The 19,276-nt window shown below is 49.7% G+C and overlaps 1 protein-coding gene across 8 annotated transcripts in view; it reads left to right on the forward strand.

Annotated features, from left to right (window-relative positions):
• Positions 1–19,276, forward strand: part of Cuedc1 (CUE domain containing 1) — an 80,021-nt gene that overhangs the window by 8,448 nt on the left and 52,297 nt on the right. Inside the window, exon 2 of one of the 8 annotated variants that reach the window (XM_087202496.1) lies at positions 14,095–14,214. The exons of 5 other annotated variants lie outside the window; for them this stretch is intronic. The gene's annotated coding sequence lies outside the window, so the exon portion shown is untranslated. 2 more of the 8 variants (XM_087202497.1, XM_087202498.1) reach the window with 2 other exon arrangements.

The raw sequence follows: 19,276 nt of genomic DNA on the forward strand, positions 1-19,276 counted from the left end.
GTTGTTTTCCAAAGCTGGATGTGGAGCTCCGTTGAGGCAAAGATGCTCTGTGGTCATGTGGCGTGAACAGGCACAGGAAATGATTTCACTGTGTTCAGGTCTGAGATTAGTTTTGGTTTCAGGATGTACCAGGATCTGAGACAGAGCTGGTGAGACCCTGGGGAGGGGTGAGCTGGGAGACAGTTTCGCCACTGGCAAGTGGCAGGGTGGGTGGACAGGGAACTCTTGCACTGAGCAGGGAAGAGAGGAAGAAGGTGTATCTGAGATGGAGTTGGGAAAGGCAGCAACTGAGTGTGTGTGGAGGCTGGGCTGGGTAATTGGGGTTGGGGTGGTATGCAAAGAGATCAGATGTGCACAGGACAAAACCCCATGCAATTATAGGGCTAACTGAGCCACAGCTAGGTGGTCATAGGGAAGGCTTAACATAGACTTCCTGGGTGAGGTGGATTTTCCATGAATAGACCCGAGAGGAAAGCAAACTGAGCATGCCACAAACTCAAAGGCATGTTGTGCTGGCACTCTTAAAACCAGTCCCTGCTGTGTAGCTGTACTTTTTGTTTTGCATTTGACTTTCCTTAAAAAAAAAAACCAAACAGTCAAATTAAAGTTTAAAAATGGGTGGTTGTGAACTTTTGCTTGCATGGTGGTGCATCCTCTAAGAACTTCAGGCTGTCATTTCTCCTGAGCTGGTTTGAGGCCAGTCTGGTTGCTTCACAGGGCATCATTACCCTAGAAAATCAATGGGTTTCCTCCCCTGGCACAGATGTTTCATTCTGTGTTAGCAGAACTAGAGCATCATGGCATTTGATATCTTGGGGTCACAATTCATTTTATTTCTTAAAGAGAGACTCTGTGCATTTTAAAGCTGCAAAGGATTTTAAAGATTACTCAGTCTGCTCCTACAGGAATTTGTGGTCCTGGGTCAGTAAGCACCTTGAAAAGAAGGATGGTAGGTGGTTAAGAACACCAGATTGGACTGCCTGTGTTGAAATCCTGCATCTGCCAATGGATACTGAGTTTTGTGGACAAGTTACTCACTCTCTCTGGCTGTTAGTTTCCCGATCCATACAATGGGAGAATAATGTTACTAATGGTTGCTAATGAAAGCCAAGTTTTTATTAGGCTCTAAGCACAATACTTATTATATTGCAAGTTTCAATAAATGTTAACTGCTGCTATTATTATTTAATGTCATGCAATCACACATTTACTTTGTAGTAGACCCAGTGCCACAATGCTAACCTCTTTTTGATTCCTAGTTCTTGAGAGGATGGCCATAAAGTGATGTCATCTTAGTCTTGGAATGTATGAAAAGACTTATGAAAGTGTTTGCGCAGAGTTTTCTAATGAATGATCAAAATAGAGCTGCAAGAAATGGGCTTGGCTTTGGGCATGAGGACTTACGTTTACCAAATAATTTGTTTCCACATATATCATTTACTAGCATTTGGAGGTTTTGAAAGTTTGGGGTATTTCTGGAGGTTTTGGTTGAGGAGTTCTTCTCAAGATGGAAACACCCTTTTCAATGAGTAATGGTGGCAAAGCAAGCTTTTGAGTGTAATGGAAATATTCCTGGAGCTTGCCTGCTATGTATCAAGGGTGAAGACAGTGCAGATGTTTTAGAAAAATATATGGGCTTGGCAGAAGTTCACACATCTTAGGCCATGCCTACATAACTGTGTTCCCAAGTGATATGTACTGACCTTTTGCAAAATCGCTGACAGCCTACAAGCCTCCCAAGGGCGATGCTTTAGTCTGAGACATGTCGAAGCTGCTAGGATCCCTGGCCTGGAGCCCTGGACTTGAGCAGTCCTTGACATCTTTGATGGGTGGCATCCTCTCCCTAAGGATGCTTTGGTGTGTTTTCTTGGAATATGAAAAAGAATGGAAATTAATTTTGTTTAGCAGAGTCTCATCACTCCCCTGAGATACTGCTTCTCTCTAAGGGTTACATAGGTGAAGTCATTTTTTTTTTTGATGCGGATGCATAAGGCTTCTCAAATTTCCTGCTTCCTGAAGGAGGGAACATGTTAAAAGGTGAAATTTGTCAGTGTACAAGTCAGAGTCCACAATCAGAGCTCAGGCTTCAGCTCTGCCGTGTGTGCACAGTGTCATTCTGAGCAGGTCCCTTAATTTTTTAATGTGTGCTGTTCTAGAGGTTAATCTATTATTTTGCCCCATAACAGCAAATGGATGATCTGTTAAATGGAGCTGGAAATAATAATTCCTACTTCACAGTATTGCTGTAACTGTCTAATAATAATAGCTCACATTTATTGCATACCAGTAAGCTTTCTAAGCACCTAAGAATATTAAGGTATTTAATCAACTCTATAAGAGATAGTATTATCACTTTACATGGGTGGAGACTGAGGCATAGAAAGGTTACTTTAACTTGCCCAAGGTCACACTGCTAGTTAGTTGAGGAGATGGGGCCTGACCTCAAAAAGCGGGCCGACTGGGTCTGCATTCACGTTTACCAGAGCGTTCCGTAGCATTCTAGCCTTGTGGTTCTTCACTGACTGTTACTCTTCTCATTAGACAAGTGAGGGAGGGATAAACTGAGCCGAGGGCAGATTAAGTGTACAGATCACAGTGTTGGAAAGAATGAGGAGACAGGGCCTATGAGAGTTGTTTTTGGAGTTACAGGGAAACAGCTGTTTCTAAGTTTGGGACAGAGCTGAGAGATTGGACAGGGACGGGGAAGAAGATTTTCTGGGTGGATTTTTACTCTCTGCTGAGAAGGATTGCTCGCCTGTGGGCTTAAGAGCCACGTGTCCTCTTTCCCTCCTGTCACATTTTTATTTGACGACCTATCTTTAAACTACAACTGAGCCACAGCTGTAGCAGCTGTCGGAGGAACTTAGCAAACTGCCAAGGGTAGTAAATTCTTATGGCAGGAAAGGAAAGGTGAAGGGTGAATTTTTAGTGGCATTTCTGTGAAGAGCTTGTCGGAGGTGAGCCACGGAGTGGCCTTGTTGAGCGTAGAGAGGATGGGGAACTTGGGTGACTTCCCCTTTTCTCATTTAATAAAAGAATGAATCATCCTATCAGCTTTTATCCTGGAAAAGCAATAAGAAAGCGGAGTGAGTGAGACGGCATTGGCCTGAAGCTAGATGCCCTCTGTGTCAGCCTCTTAGGGCAGGCACCAGAGCCTGGGTGGCTCGTGCCAGGGGTGGGGTCCCTCCAGGGGCTTTGGGAAGGACGCCCAGCTTCCTGTCACTGCCACCTTCAGCCTTCTTCATCCCGGTGAGGTTCTGGGACCTTAGGTCTTAAAGGGAAATAAATATGGGGTGTGAAACTCAAAGTAGAGTACTAGTGAAATTCACACACTGCAACAATCATTTTGAAGACATTAACATAAAAATTCATTCCCTAAAACTAGACAATTAAAAAAGTCATTTTTGACTTGTCTGTGGAGGTGGCAGGGTCATCTCTGTACAATGAGCAATCCCCTGGGATGTATTTGGGGACATTTAGTTCCCTTGTAGGACCCCAGCTTCGAGCCTTCAGTTGTGAGCCAGCCCTTCTCTGGTTGGCTGGGAGGCTGGGGGGACATCCTTTCCCAAGCCAGCCTTAGGGACCCTCCTGGGAATCAGTGACCCCAGGGACATGTACAGCCTGCCAGAGAGGACAGGGTGCCTGAGAACCCTTAGCCCAGCTCAGCTCCCCAAGCCCAATATGGAAATATTAACAGAGTAGCTGTATTTTCAGACTGGCTTCTTGTCATGTTTTTCAAACTGCTTTCTCCCCCTCCTCCTCCTCCTCCCCCCCTCCCCCCCTCTTCTTTTTTTTGTGATACAGGGAATTGAACCCAGATCTTTGCACTGAGCTACATCCCCAGTCTTTTATGTTTTGTTTTGAGACAGGGTCACGCTAAGTCACTGAGTGGCTCAGGCTGGACCCAAACTTGCCATCCTCCTGCCTCAGCCTCCCTAGAGTGCTAGGATTACAGGCATGGGCCACCATGCCCAGCTAACGTTTGTTTTTCTTGACAGTGTCCCTTTGTCCCCGTTTGCCTCAGTTTTCTTCCTGTCCCCAACCAGCAGCAGCAGCTACTGTTAATAGCTTTGCAAAAGGACTTAACTCTGTGTCAAACATTTTACTTATGCAATTTAATCTAATTCAGTCCTTATGCCAACCCTCTGAGCCAGGCATTAATGTCTTTTTGGACATGAGAACAGAGGCTGAGGGTAAAGTAACTTGCCCAAGTAACACACCCTCTTATGGGATGGGATTTGTTTGTCTTTGCCTTTTACTGAGATACATTTCAAACACACAAAAGTGGAAAGTCTGTGGGCCAGGGATTTAGCTGAATGGTTCCACCGCCTGCCTCGCAAGCGGAAGGACCTGAGTTCGATCCCCGGTACCAAAAAAAAAAAAAGTGGAAAGTCTAACATAGTAAATTCCTACACTCATTACTGGGCTTCTTCGGTCTGTATAGGGAAGCCCTGGCAGATGGACACCTTTGGGTGAATTGGAAGAAGGTGCCCTTCCTTCAAGGTCCAGAGCCTGGTAAGCAGAGAGTGAGCTCTGGATGGGCACTTTGTGCCGTGAACAGCCTGTATAACTGTACACAGCCACCCGGCCTGCCTAAGTTTTCCTCTCCTCAACTAACTTTTGGCATGAAGAAAGGAGACTATAGCCAGACAACTGACAGAGCGATGATTTCTCTGGTCTATCCTCAGCTCTGTGGGGTGGGGAAGAGCAGCTCAGAAGTTGAGGCCTTTCCCAGTTAAAACTAGACAGGGAAATGATTCCCAGAGAACATTACTTCTGCTGTGGAAGAGGCAGGGGCAGACGAACTGTGCCTTTTGCTGCTCCTGTTTCCCACCTCCTGCTCTCTTGATGACGCCTCGTCCTTGGTGCCTTCCCCGCTCTGTTCTGGGCCAGGGCAAGGGAAGCACTTGTCTGTGGCCAGTCACGAGGCTGGCAGGAGGGTTGCCGGTGGAGCGCAGGGCATGACAGTCTGCTGTGAACTCACTCTTGGCTGCCACCCTCACGGTGTCCCAGGGATGTGCTGTCTTTGGCCCCTGGTGGCTCAGTTTGGCTGGGGGCTTTGGTTAGCCAGGGACTGTGTGTGAGCTCTGCTTTTGCACCTGTAGAACTGTTTCTTTTAGTCCCAAGTGGGGCCTGTGGGTCACCAAATGGGGACCTTCCTCAGGGTGGCTATTATTTGAGATAGGATCTGGCTATGTAGTTGAATCTGGCCTTGAACTCACTATGTAGCCTAGGGTGGCCTAAAACTTGAACTTGCAGTGATCCTCCTGCCTCGGCCTCCTGAGTGCTGGAATTACAGGCCGGTGCCTCCATGTGCCGAGTTTGTGTTTTACCACTGTGCCCTTGACTGTGCCCTTTATAGCTTGTGGCACCGGTGCTGTGGAAATGCTGGTTAAGCAGACCACTGTTAGACAGCTGAATGCAGCGTCCTGCAGACCGGAACACTGTGCCCAAGGGCCCCCGTTGGGGCATTTGGGGACGTCAGCCAGGAGAGGCTGGAGTCTGCTGTGGAACATGGAGCCCTGAGTTCCCAGGGGTCGGCACTGTCCAGGTTTGTTTCTGGCTCATGGGGTGTGATGCGGCTGAGGCAGCCTCCTCCGTCTGCGGCGTGGCGTCTGGAACCTGTGGCCTTTGAGGTGACTGCAGGGCAGGAAGAGCGGTGGGGGGAGCATCTGGACTCTCCGAACCAGGGGCCGATGCCTGTCATGTGACGTGGGCCTCGCGGCACTGGGTGCTGGGAAAGGTAGGCGAGTGAAGGAGGAGGGGATCTGGTGTCTTATTGTTGGCTGTGGCCCACTGGGCTTCTCTGGCTGAGTTGCTTACTTTGTCACTATGATTTGACACAGGCAAAAAAGCAACATCTAGGGCCCGGGATTTAGCTCAGTGGTTTCGCCGCCTGCTGTGCAAGTGCAAGGACCTGAGTTCGATCCCCAGTACCAAAAGAAAAAAAAAAAAAAAAAGCAACATCTGCTGCTTCTTTAGCCCCAGGAAGGAGGCCTGAGGGGCCACTGAAGGAGAGAGGGCTTTGGTACTGGGAATTGAACCCATGGCCTCACACTGAGCTACATCCCCAGCTTTTGTTTTGTTTTGGCTTTGGTACCGGAGATCAAACTCGGGACCTTGCACTTTCGAGGCAGGCGCTGGAACCACTGAGCTAAATCCCCGGCCCCCCTTTTTTTGTTTTTGTGGTACCAGGGATTGAACTCAGGACCTTTTGCTTGTGAGGCAGGCGTGGTGTCACTGAGCTAAATCCCCGCTCCCCCCGCCCCCTGCGCTTTTTAAAATTTGGAAACAGGGTCTTGGTAAGTTGCTAAGTTGCCCAGGCTGGGGTTGAACTTGTGATCCTCCTGCTTCAGCCTCCCAGAGCGCTAGAAATACAGGGGTGCTCCACCCCACCTTGTTTGGGCAGGACTTTTAATCCCTCTGTAGTAACATGCTAGTTATGGGATGATCATTTACTCTCTTCACCACTGGAGTCTCTTCCCTCGTTTGTACAAAGAAGGTAGTAAGACCAGCCCATCGCAGTTCAGACTACTGAGTGTGAGGAACAGAAACCGGCCTGGGGTATTTGAAGCCACAGGAAAACTGAAGACTCAGGGCCAGGAAACACAGCTGGTTTCCCAAGTGCGTGGAGCCAGGCCAGCTGCTCTCTGCACCTCTGCTTGGGGCACCTGCAAGATGCTGCCACTTTTGTGGCCATGGGTCAGATGCGTGGTCCCTTGGCTTCCAGATATACCCATCCTCCTCTTTCTGGTAACCACGAGAGAGCAGATGGTGTCTGAGCCTTGATTTGACTTGCTGAGGAGAGAACCTGATTGGCTCATTTGGGTCATCTGTCTACTACTGGTCCAATCACCTGTGACTAGGATGTGGTCATATAGTACCACAGAGGCATGGGGGCCTTCTGCTGTGAAGGGGGGTGGAGGCAGTCCTCACAGATGGGATAAGCTAGACAGAAACCTCAGAAATGAGTCTGTGCTTACCTGGCCCAAGGGTTTTCGGAGTGGTTGGATAACATTTGTAAGAGCTCTGAGCGCTGTAAGAGGCTGAGCAGTGTGAACTGGTATGGTGATGTGAGTCGCTTGGTAGGAATCTGGGGATTGCACTGCCCTTAAAGGGCATCAGAAAGATGATATTGCTGTAGGAGAGGACTGAAAAGCTGTGGTGGAGTCAGGGGAGCTGTTTGTTGGAAGGTGGTGGAATGGGGCTGGGAGGAGGGTTCAGCCAGGTTTAGAGGCTGTTAGACCAGAACATTGTAAAAAAGAATTTAAATGGGTCTCTCTCACCTGCATAAATACTGATACTTCTGCAGCGAAACTGTGTGATGTGGAAGGGATGTTAGGCCAGATTTAGCACTTCAGTCCTTGTCCGCTCAGCGCCCCAGCTGGCTGTGTGCCTGTGAGCAAGTTGCCTCTCTGGGGCCCAGTTCTGCTCCCTGAAGACTGTATGTGCAGCACACGTCCACATAGCTAGCGGTGAAGACAGGGAGTCTGGAATCAGACAGCTCCATTTGCTTTTGTTGTTTGTTTGATTTGGTTTGGTTTTTTGAAGCAGGGTCTGGCTACGTAGTTCAGGCTGGTTTTGAACTCACTGTGTACCCCAGGCTAGCCTCGAACTCATGGCAGTCCTCCTGCCTGAGTGCTGGGATCACAGGTGCATGCCACCATGCCTGACAGACAGGTGCATTTGAATCCTTATTCTCCACTTGCTAGCTGCGTGACCTGGGCAGATTTCCTAACCTCCCTGAGTCTGTTTTCTTACCTACCTCCTATGGGTAGTGTAAAGGTTGCAGGAGAGTATTAACTACTATTAGGGACAGAAATCAAGGCCAGGCCAATCCAGGGACCTGTGGTCAGGTGCAGCAAGGTCTGTCACATAACCAGTGGGGTGGGGTGCAGGAAGAGAAAGGATAGGGAGCCGGAAGGGGAATCAGGAGGAAGGGGGGAGACTGGTGGTCAGTTTCACCTGTTGGACCTGGCAGCAGCTCAGGTCTTCCTGTCCCAGAGCAGCGGGAGACAGGACCCCTCCTCCCCACTCTTCCCTCTGTCTACTTTCCTGCCGCTTAGCTGGGGTCTTGGGATACTTGCACCTCAAGGATGATTTCCCAGAATCCTGGACCCTGGTGCTACAAGTTGGTCTCAGGTTTGGGATATGAGTGCTTCTTGTCCTGAAACTGCAGAGCTCAGATTTTAAAAATAAATGAAGAAGCCATTGTGACCACAGAGCTGTTTGAGAGCTGAATTATTCAGAGCCTTGGCTGGCTCCCCTCGGCCTTCTCCAGGAGCTGAGGCCCATGGGGGAGGGGAGCGCCTCTGCTCCAGGGGTGCTGTTGTACTCAGGAGCCCCACAAGCTCACGCTGCCAGGCCCGGGCTTCGCTGCCTTTGTCTTCGGGCTGCGAGGTCCCTGCGGTTTCCTGTGGGCTGCCAGGTTCAGGCTGAGGCCTGGAGGGAGCCCCTCCCTTCCCTCCCTCCAATCCTGCTGGGCTCAGGACAGAGCGATAATAAATTACATAAATAAGTCATTCCCATTAGCACCGGGCCGGGGCCAGCGACTGGCCCCGGAGGCAGGGCAATTCCTGGGGATGGGGCGTGGACCTGGCCCTCATCCTTTTCTCAGCAAAGCTACTCCTACTCGGGCTGCCCAGTCTTTCTCTCAGGGGCCTGGAGGGAGGTTGCCTTTTTCAGGAGGAGCCTTAATTATCTTTCATTCCCTCCAGAGTTATATTTTCACCCTGGGGGGACTCAGCGTTTCCAGCAGCAGTGGGGGCCAAGGACGGGGTGTTTTGGGGGGCAGTAGGGCCCCCTAGAAGGGGTTTGAGGTGGGGTGTCTGGGTGTTGAGCTCTGGCTGGGTCTGCCTAGGCTTGCTGGCAAAGGTAGACCGTGACCATGGCAACCCCTGGCCACAGGCAGCTGGGGTAAACACAAGCTTTCAAAGGGGGCCTTGTTCCCTGTGGGAGCCCTTCAGTTCCAGCCTGCTAGGGCCTTTCAAACCTAGGGAGGAGAGGGAGGGTCTTGGGGATCGGGCTGGCCTGCCTGGGAGGCAATGTCCTGCCTGCTTCCCTCTTCACCCTGGCCCCAGGCATATTTCCTGGAGGCCTCAGTTTCCGGAGCCCCTGCTTCTGGAGAATGAAAAGAAGGGTGAGCGCCAGGCCTGTGTTCAGTCTCTAGGCAACAGGCTGAGAGACAGTGTGTGTATTTGGGCGGAGGCAAGAAAGATCACTGACACTCTGGCCACCTCAGAGTGGAAGGCCTCACTGCCCTGCACTGATTTCAGCAAGCTAGTCAGGGCTGCCTGGGGAAGATCTTTAAGGATTGCTCATCTTTTGGCACTGAATATCAAACAAGTAACATCTCAGTGTGAACACTACCTCATTCATTAAACGGAAGGTGGCCACATTGGCAATTTGCCAGTTCCTATGGATTGGCCGGTGAATTTTCCCGAGAAGGCACTACAAGGTGGACACTTGGATAGTCTTTGCTGTCTTTTGGGGGAGCTTGGTCCCTGGATCTTCCTCTCTGCATTTGCCCCTACCTCCCCACCGAAAGCATAGGAGTCAGGAAACATGGTCTGTCCTTTCTCTAACCACCTAGATCGTGTATGAGGTGTCTCTGTGTATCTGTTAGGGGAAGAGCGAATGACAAATGCGCTGCCACTTCTTAGGAGAGATCAGGGCCTGCATCCAGGTACCCTCTCTTGCTGCCATACTTCTTGTATTTTGGCAGAGGGGGCACTGGGGACTGAACCCAGGATCTTTGCACTGAGCCATACCTCCCCAGCCCTTTTTTATTTTTTATTTTGAGACAGGGCCTCACTAGGTTGCTAATTTGCCCAGGCTGGGCTTGAACTTGTGATCCTCCTACCACAGCCTCCCAGAGTGCTGAGATAATAGGCATGTGCCACCACGCAGGGCTTGTGTTCCTTTTTTAGCCTTGTCCAAAGAGGTGGTAGGCAGGGAGGCAGATGTGACCACATCTGTGAACACTGGCCTGGCCTCTCTGTCAGGTCCCCATGTGTTCCTGGCCTCCTTGAAGAAGGTATAGAAAAAAATCTCAGTTTTTGCAAGCAGGGCCCAGAGAGGAGCTGATCTAGGCCCGCATTCACTTGTTCGAAAGTCACTGTGAGCCCAGGGAAGGAGCATCTAGTCTGGGAGAGTGGATTTCACTGGTGATGAACCCAGCCTCATGCCCTCCACTCTGGTTAGAGGGACAGGGCTCCACAGGCAGGGACTGGAAGCTCTCTTACCTGAGGGAGACCATGATCTGGCTCATTCAGGGCTCAGACACAGGGCCCCAAACCAGGTAGCTGGGTTCTCCTCCAGCCCTCATCTCTTCTGTCCTCTCCTCCTTTCATAATACTTCCTATCACATGCTGAATTTGGGTGACTTGATCCTGTGTGTGTGGATGCACACATGCATGCAGGCATGTGCTGGGGATCAAACTTAGGGCCTCATGCATGCTACACAAGCTACACTTCCCAGGTCCAGTTGGTGCTGTTTAAAGCAGCTTTTTCATCTCAAGTTGAGGTGGAGGGCACTTAGGAATTTTCCAGATATTCTTTTTTTTTTTCCCATTAAGTTTATTGGTACATTTTAGGTATAAAATACAGTTACATTCATCATTGGGATCTTGTACCATTACATGAGTCTCTTGGTTCTTATTTTTTTCCCCATTTCCCTGCCCTCCCTTCACCTCCTCCACCCTTCCCTATTTGCAAAGACTTTGTTTCCATTTTTTTTCCTTTTCTCATATTTTTTCTTTTCCCTTTTCCCTTTCCCCTACCCCTCCCACTTACCCTGCTCCTTTAGACCTTTTCTTCCTGTTACACAATATCCATTATACCTTTTTAAAATTACAATATCAAGATCTAGGAGACATTACCACAGATTATACAGAATTTAAAAGGATATAGAAAGCATATTTCAAAAATCTGTTTTGAAATAAATTTGACAACTTCTAAGAAGTACCTTGGAAGACAAATTAATGAAACTAACTCTGGAGGAAATATAAAATTTGAATAGCACCTATTAAAGAAAGTATATTCATAGCTTGAAAACCTACCTATATGACAACAGCAGGCTTATATACATTTTAACTGATAAATTACATCAAACAATTAAAGCAGAAAAAAGAAGGAACACTTCTCCCCTCATTTTAGGAACTCAACATTGTGCTAGTCCTAAAACTGGATAAAGATAATAGAAGAAAAAAGTATGAACATAGATAGAAATTTGTTTAACAAAACAAACTATTAAAAGTCAGATCTGGCAGGATGTAGAAAGTGGTTTTGTTATAGGGATAGCAGTGTTGGTTCAGCATTGGAAGATCCACCCCCAAAAGTCATCATTTTAACAGAGGAAAGGAAAAAGCCATATGATCCTGTCACTCGTTGGAGAAAAATTATTGGACTAAATTCTACAGCTATTCATGGCGAAAGCTATCAGGAGACTAGAAGTAGAACAGAACCTTCTCAACAGATTAAAGACATGTACTCCATACTTCCAGCGAGAACGCCTTATATGAATGGAGAAGATACAATGCTTTCTCCTTAAGGTGGGGAACAAGGGCAGTTTCCAGACATTCTTGATGAGCTTTTTCTTAAGAGGAGCTTTGTGGAGAGAGGGAAAAAGCAGCTGTAGTTCTTGCATCTGGAGAGATTTGGTCTAATGGAAGAACCAGCCAACACATTAGAAGAACATTAGAGGATGTGGAGTGACAGATTTTTCTGTTTCCTGGTAGAATCTTATATCAGGCTGAGAGGTCTAAAATATCCCGAGAGGGTCATTCAGTGGTTTTCCACCCTGGTGCACATTAGAATATCTGATTCTGCCTGTGTGGGGCAGGGCCCAGGCATGCATGAGTTTTATGAGTGCCTACTGGCTTGAGAATCACACCTCTAGGGCAGTGGGTCGCGCACGAGGACAGTTTTGGCCCTCAGCAGACACCGACAGTGTCTAGAGTCATTTGGAGTTGTCACAAGTGAGGGTGGTAGTACCACTGGCATTTTATGGGTAGAGGTCAGTGGTGCCATTAAATGTCCTCTAATATACAGGATAGCCCTCCATGATAGAGAGCTGTCCAGCTCAAAATGTCAGTAGTGCCTAAGGTGGAGAAGCCCTGCCTGGACCAGGCCTTCTGGGCATGAGAACTTGGAGAGAAGGAAGGATATGGGTGGGGTGGGGTGTGGGCATCGTGTGGAGATGCGTGGTGCATGTGGCGGGGTTTGGGAGCAGGACAGTGTGATTTGGTTTTGCAAAGGTGCAAGACTTCCATGGTTTCTTAGGAGTTGCCGGGGATCCAGTGGAGGTTTTTCAGTCTGCTGCTTCCTGGACCTGGATTTGTGCCTTGTGCAGACATCTTTAATCAGGACACAAAGCTGCTGTACTGTGCTTGCCTTGCATATCAGTAACCCCAGGTATCTCCTCATCCCTGTTAGGCACCATCAACCCCAAATGCCCAGTGCCTCCTCTAGCTGACGTGCTGCAAGTCCATACAGCTATGGGACCCACTGCTCACAAACCCACTCTCTCCCAGCTCAGGAACAGGCAGGGCCCTTTGACTTGGTTAATTGCATCGTGACTCTCCTATCATTTATTTCTTCCTTTTTTCTGTGTGTGCCAGGGATCGAACTTGCGCTTATGAGGCAGGCACAGTGCCACTGAGCTAAATCCCTGGCCCTATTTCTTCTTATCTTAGAATAGCATGAGGAAAGGGACCTCAGCTGCTGGTCCCACGTGGTAGGCCTGCTGCCTGACAGCGCCTGGCTCAGGTAGTTGCTCTGTCTATGTTGTTGTTGTTGTTTTTTGTACTGGGGATCAAACTTGGGACCTTGCGCTTTCGAGGCAGCCAGCAGAACCACTGAGCTAAATCCCCGGCCCAATGGTCTATGTTTTTTAATGAGTAGATCTGAATGAATGAATGAATGGGAGATCTTGGCCTTTTCTTGCGAATTGCCCCTTTAATAAGTCATTTGGTCCTCATACTGCAAATGAAGTTAGAAGAAACTGAGGTTAGTCATAGGAGGAAGCCCTGTACTTTCAGGAATTTCCAGGAGTACACCAGGTACCTGAGGAAAAGGGAGCCATTCCTGTTTGGAATTGAGCTGCTTGTGGCTCTTTCTTGACCATAAGAATGACCACTGAAGGGTGACTTCTGTCCTTCTGGTTTGGCCACAGCACCTCCCTTCCTCTGAGGCTTGAGCTCTTAAGTAGATTTCTTAGCTCTCACAAGGATAGGTGAGTACCCTTTTCTTTGCAGGGGGGGTGGGTACCGGGGATGGAACTCAGGTCCTTGCGCTTGCGCAGCAGGCAGTGAAATCACTGAGCTAAATCCCCGGCCGATTAAGCAGTAAAAAGTGCTGCCTAAGTGTGTGTGTGTAGTTATCCTCCCAGAGCATCACGGTCAGAGACCCAGCTGTATCTGGCATGTGCAGAACTGAAAAAGCGGGCACAGTTTTCTCACCGTGCCTCTTCCTTGTGGGCATAGTTGTGGATAGTGTTCTTCTCAGTATTTGCAGATGCTTTTCTTAGCCTTCTGTGAAGCCTGTGGGACTGAAAGGGCTGCTGTGTCTGTCATAGGAAGGGGTTGGGGTGCTGAGTGTCCTGGCCGTGGCATGGAGTGGGGAGAGGTGTTTTGCAAGGGCTGCCTGTGTGCCAAGCCCAATGCCAAAGCCTTCTGCAGCTGGCCCTGCATGGAGAAGCTGGGCTGGGTGGGTCTCTTCGCTGCACTCTGGCCAGCTCTGTCCTCGCACCAGCCTCCAGGGCTCCAGTGTGTGCGTGCAGGTAGAGCCTTGCTCCTCAAAGTCAGGTTCCCAGGGCAACAGCACTCACACCGCTGGCTAGAAATGGAGAGTCACAGGCTCCACCAAGGACTTTGTGAGTCATCTGCATTTTAACAAGTGGTTTATGGTATGCACACTGGGGTCTGGGAAGGCTTTGGAAGCTGAGGGAGCTGAGGGGTGGCTGGAGACCTCATTTGAGCATCTTCTATGTCCCTGGCTTTGCCGAGTGCTTTAAAACAGTGTTTCTCCGGCTATCTGAATTAAAGGACAACTTGTGGGATTTTTTGGTTTTGTTTTGTTCTTTCATTTACTTAGGGACCAGTGAGCATGACCAGTCTGTGCAAGTCTGACAACAGCGGAACTGGTCTATCCCCTACTCAGAAAGGCAAGTCCTCGGATCACATGCTTGGATGGGGTGCTAATGCCAACTTGCAAGTAAGGTTTTGAAATCTTTCCCTGTGTTCTTTCTCTGTACTTAGCTTGCCAGGGACCCCTAGCTAGTCATTTGCGGGTGGTCTGTAGATATGTTTTTATTTATTTAAGACAAACTAATTTCCAGAAGTTGTCTTGAGACATCAACTTTATCTCTCCTATTTCCCCGATCAATTTTTTTTTTTTTTGGTACCGGAGATCGAACTCGGGACCTTAGGCTTGAGAGGCAGGCAGCAGCACCACTGAGCTAGATCCCTGGCTGTAGATATGCTTTTAATGCCCCAATCTAGAACCCTGTCTTTAGAACCAAATAGACCCAGGTTTGAATCCCAGTACTCTCTTGTACTTTATTGGCAGCTGTGAAGCCTCCCAGACCCTTAATTTTGTCATCTCTGAATTGGAGCTGATAATGCTCCTGTTTCATAGGGTCAGAGTGAGGATTAAAGAAGAGCAGGTAAAGCAGGGAGCCCAGCACACACAGAATTCGTGTGACCTAATATGGGTGTCGAAGGTTGGCAGCAGCATCATTGTTATTTGCTGTGTTGGAGCATCTGGACATGAGGAGAATGCCCTCAGGTAAGGGACATTCTTGTTTTTAGGCAGACAGTGGTCTTTGAAACAGTAGCAAATTAGTTTGGAACAGAGACTTTTCCTCCAGCTGGGCATGGTGGTGCAAGCCTGTAATCCCAGCACTTGGGAGGATGAGGCAGGAGGATCACTGAATGTTCGAGGGCAGCATGGGCTACATAGTGGGACCCTGTCTCAAAACAAAACAAACTAAAAAAAAAACAACAAAAGAATAAAGAAACTTTGCCTTCCTAGCTAATTTCTGGTAGGTTGGGCTGCTGTTAATGAAATTACTTAACATAGATCCAAACAAAACCCAGGGTCAGAATTGGGACAATGTCAGAACTTGTTTTTAAGCAGTGGAAAGAAGTGATAAACACTGTAGGAAATCCCTTAATCTACTAGGACCTGGCTGTTGACGCTTTCTCTCCTTCCACTCAGTGCATTTCCTGATACTGTCTCCCAAGCAGGCTGGGTGGATTTTCAATGCTAGGTTGCCTAGACTTTCAAACTGCCAGTCCATTCTCCCTTTGTAGAAAAATGCAGGCAGCCCTCTGGGGAGCAAGGCCATGAAGGGAAAAAGTAGAGGACTCAGCTCAGCCAGGTCTGTGTTCTGGAATCAACTTAGCAAAGCATTGGAGTGTTACCCTGTTGGTCATTGGTTCTTACCTTTTGCTGGCCCCAGACCCCTTTGATAATTGAAGAGAATTTTGATACCCCTCCTCACCCTGACAAGGGCATGCACACACGAACACATTAAATTGTGCATTTAACTTCACAGAGGCTCATGGGCTGCATAGAGCCCTCACATACCATTGGCTAAGAACCCGGTACCCGGAGGAGAATAGCGTTCCATGCAGGGTCTTTGCATCGGGTGTGGGGGAATTGTGTCCTTCCTCTACTTGCTGGCCTGTTGATCTTGGGTAGTTATTTCTCCTCTCTAAGCCGCAGGTTCCCCATCTATAAAGTTCCGATAAGAATTGTACCTCCCACCTAAGGTAGCTGGGAGGGTAGCCGAGTTAATGTGGGTAAAATGCTTGCGCTGCATGAATTACTGCTGTGTCGCCTCCAGAATGTCCCCTTGCCCTTTGGAGGACTCCTACCTTGGTAGCAAAGAGCTTGGGCTGCCTTTGGCACAGAGCAGCCAGTTTGGGCGTAGGTGGGTGTGAGGCTCTTTCGGACGGGTCGGGGAGCCCCCGGGCATACCCGGGAAATTTGGGGAAGTCAGGGAGGTTTGGAGCGAGAGGCCCAGCTGCTCTTGTGCAGTAGCCCAAGTGCTGGTGTTGCTCTTGGCCCCAGACCTGGAGATCGCTGCCTCCTTTGCTGCCTCACTAGCGCAGCCCGAGGGTGTGGGGAGGAGGAGGAGCAGACATTTTTTCTTCCTTAATTAACTCTGGCTCTTGCGCTCCCAGGGCTTTCAGGCTCTCTGCATCCCCAGCTATTAGGGGGTAGTGTTAACTGGGGTCAAGGCAGTGGCAAGGCTTGGGGAACTCCTGGGGACGGTGCAGAGGAGGCGGAAGTGCCTCCCGGGGGGCCCAGAACGAGGGTTTGGCCTCCTGCTGCCCAGCCCCGCCGGCCCCTTGCTGCCCCTTTTTAGCCGAGCTGCTCAGAAACCCTTCGCCACCCTCTTTGGAGCCCCACGCTCTCGGCTGTGCGGTGAGAATGGCGGGAGGTGAAGGATTCTAAACATTGGCCCCCACCGAGCCCTTAATTACATTAAGCACAAGGCGGCGGTGCCAGAGCCCTGCGCTTCGCGGCCGGCTGTCCCGGGAACAATCGGCGGTCTGTTCTCACGGCCGTTTCCCCCAGCTGCGCCTCCCTTTCATCTCAGCCTCATTCCCAGGAACGTGGGGCTCTAACCTCCTTACATCTTTCCCTGTTTTCTTAGCTTTAGTCTTCCCTTCCCCGGCCTGGGAGGGCGGGCGCAGTGGCAGCCTCCGAGCCTGTTTTTCCCGAGGCAGCCGTGTCCCACCCGTTTTCACAGCGTATGCCCGAGCACCTTGAAAAGATCACACACGTGTTTGTCTGGTTTGCTTCTGCTTTGTGTATTGTCCCTTTGAGGGGGAAACAAAATGCCCCGCTTTCTAATGACACTGGATGAATCATAACAACACCCTCATTTGTTTAGAAATTCCTAGGTTTGTGTGCATGTGTGCATGTGTATGTGTGTGTGTGTGTGTGTGTGTGTGTGTGTGTGTGTGTAGGATACTGGGGATGGAAACCCAGGGGCGCTGTACCACTGAGTAACACCCCTATCCCTTTTTCATTTTTTGAGAAAGGGTCTTGCTAAATTGCCCAGGTGGAACTCAAACTTAGGACCCTCCTGCCTCAGCCTCCTCAGTGCTGGCATGACAGGAGTGCATCACCACACCTGGCAGAAATTGCTAGTTTTTGGAAGTGCCATGTCGTACATTTCTTGTGAATCTGTAGCCACGTTGGTGACTGTTTCAGGCAGGAGAGTGAAGGCATTGGGGGACCTGGTGACTGCCTCTCCGGCCAGAGCTCTTTCCTCATGCCTGCCTCCTCGGCTTTGTGAGTGTGGCCTTTTTCATTCACCCCCACCATCTGCACAGGAATGCCACTGCTACAGGCCACCCAGAAGGGGCACCTTTGGTGAGGTTCTGAGGGACCCCTAAAAACTACTTTTCTCTCCTCTCCACTTAACCTGTCCCTTCCCTGGCTTCGTGGGGCTGGGATGTCCCTTTTCCCCACTCAAGCATTGAGCTCTTCCAGAAGCGTGAGTCTTTAAAATCCCCCGAGAAACACGTTCTCCAACCCTCGCCACGTCCCAGGGGCTCCAGTCCCCAACACAGGCCTCCTGACCCTGTGACGAGGACAGGAAGCTGGAGGAGCTCGGGGCCCTCAGCCCCAGGCAGACCTCCCTTGCTCTGGGCCAGCCACAGGCAGCGATTGCAGACAGCGGAGAGCCCCAGCTCCAAGCCTCTCTGGGCGGGCGGCACAGCCCCTGTAATTAGCGTCTTTGGAGACAGCTGTGGCCTTGCTTTTAACCCCCTTGCTCCCTCACACACGCACATGGCTTAGGGACCTGCCGTTCTCCTCCCAGGCTGTCCCCAGGGGGCTCCCGAACCCCATATGGTGACGCTTGTCTCCTTTCTGTCTCTGTGCTGGGGGTGGTAGCTCAGGCAGGAATCCTGCCTGCTGAAGGTCTCTAAGGGACAACAGACTCCGCAGGGCAGCTGTCTTCTGCCTGCCCGGGGCAGAACACCTGATTGCGGGTTTCACTTTGATGTTTTTTGCCAAACTCCTTTGGAGCACTCGAAAGACAAATGGGCTTTTGTTTTGTTCCCTGGAGAATTTCAGCCCCTTGGGAAGGCTTCGCGGGGCTTGCCGGTATATAGGCGACAAGAGCCCCGGGAGCTCTGGACTACATTGTGCTCTTGACAGCTCATCGCTGGGGGCTGTCTGCTGGTTCTGGTTCGAAGAAGCAGGACTTCATCCTGAGCCCATACAGACTTGGGACAGGATACCGTGTTCTGGGTAGTTTATGTCCTCCTTACAGAAAAACTGGAAAATGCTTCATTCCCAATAAAAATTGATCATTCTGATAATGTAAATTCTGCTGCTGATAACATTTGTTGTATTTCCCTCTGTTCTGTTTTTCAAATGTATATAGATTTTAAAAATTGTGATCTGATTACATGCTTCAAATGTTGCCTCGTCATGTAATCCTACATGTGAGCACTTATTTATTTATTTACTTTGGTGTTTTTTTTGGGGGGGGTCTGGTTGTGTAGTTCAGGTTGGCCTTGAACTCACTGTGTAGCCCAGGCTGGCCTCAAACTTGTGGCAATCCTCCTGCCTCAGCCTCCCAAGCGCTGGGATTATACACATGCACCACCTTGCCAGGCTCTACATATGAGTGTTTAAAATGAAATGGTGTGGCTTTAAAATTATTTTAAATGGCTGTAAAATATTTCATCCTAGTGGCTGTACCATTGCTTGCTGTCATCCCTCCCCCACATCGTTATTGTAAACCTCAGAACTTCAAGAAGCAGGAAGGTCAGGAGCCATTTTCTGGGTTCTACAGGTGTCATATTAATCCAGGGTGGGACCGCTGCCAAACCCCATCTTGCCAAGGTGATAGGAGGAAGAACCAGGCTATGGGATAGTTCCAGACCTGTATGGGACAAAGGTTCCTTGCTGTCCTGTCCCTCTGCAGTCCTCAGCTGTGTACTCAGAGTGGGACACTCCCTTGAGTGTCCTGTTTCAGGAGCTTCCTGGGGCTCATGCAGGGCTGGGGATGGGACCCAGGTTCAAGTTGGCCCTGGGGGCCATCAACACGTTAACTGAGCCTTGTTCCCAAGCTTGGGCCTGGTGTCGTGGTCTGGGTGCCAGGAGCATGCTGACCTCTTTCCATCTCCTTCCTTGAGCTCTTGGGGTTTCCGGCTCTTCCCCAAGATGCCTGGGCCTTCTCCCCAGAGTCCTCAGGTGCTGTTCACCTTGCACAGGGACCCCGGGCTGCTGGAACTGCCTGGGG

The sequence above is a fragment of the Heterocephalus glaber genome, unplaced genomic scaffold (assembly GCF_053883595.1).
Source record: "Heterocephalus glaber isolate CG9 unplaced genomic scaffold, H.glaber_assembly_v1.0 deba00001773, whole genome shotgun sequence".
In the NCBI taxonomy this organism is placed as follows: Eukaryota; Metazoa; Chordata; class Mammalia; order Rodentia; family Bathyergidae; genus Heterocephalus; species Heterocephalus glaber.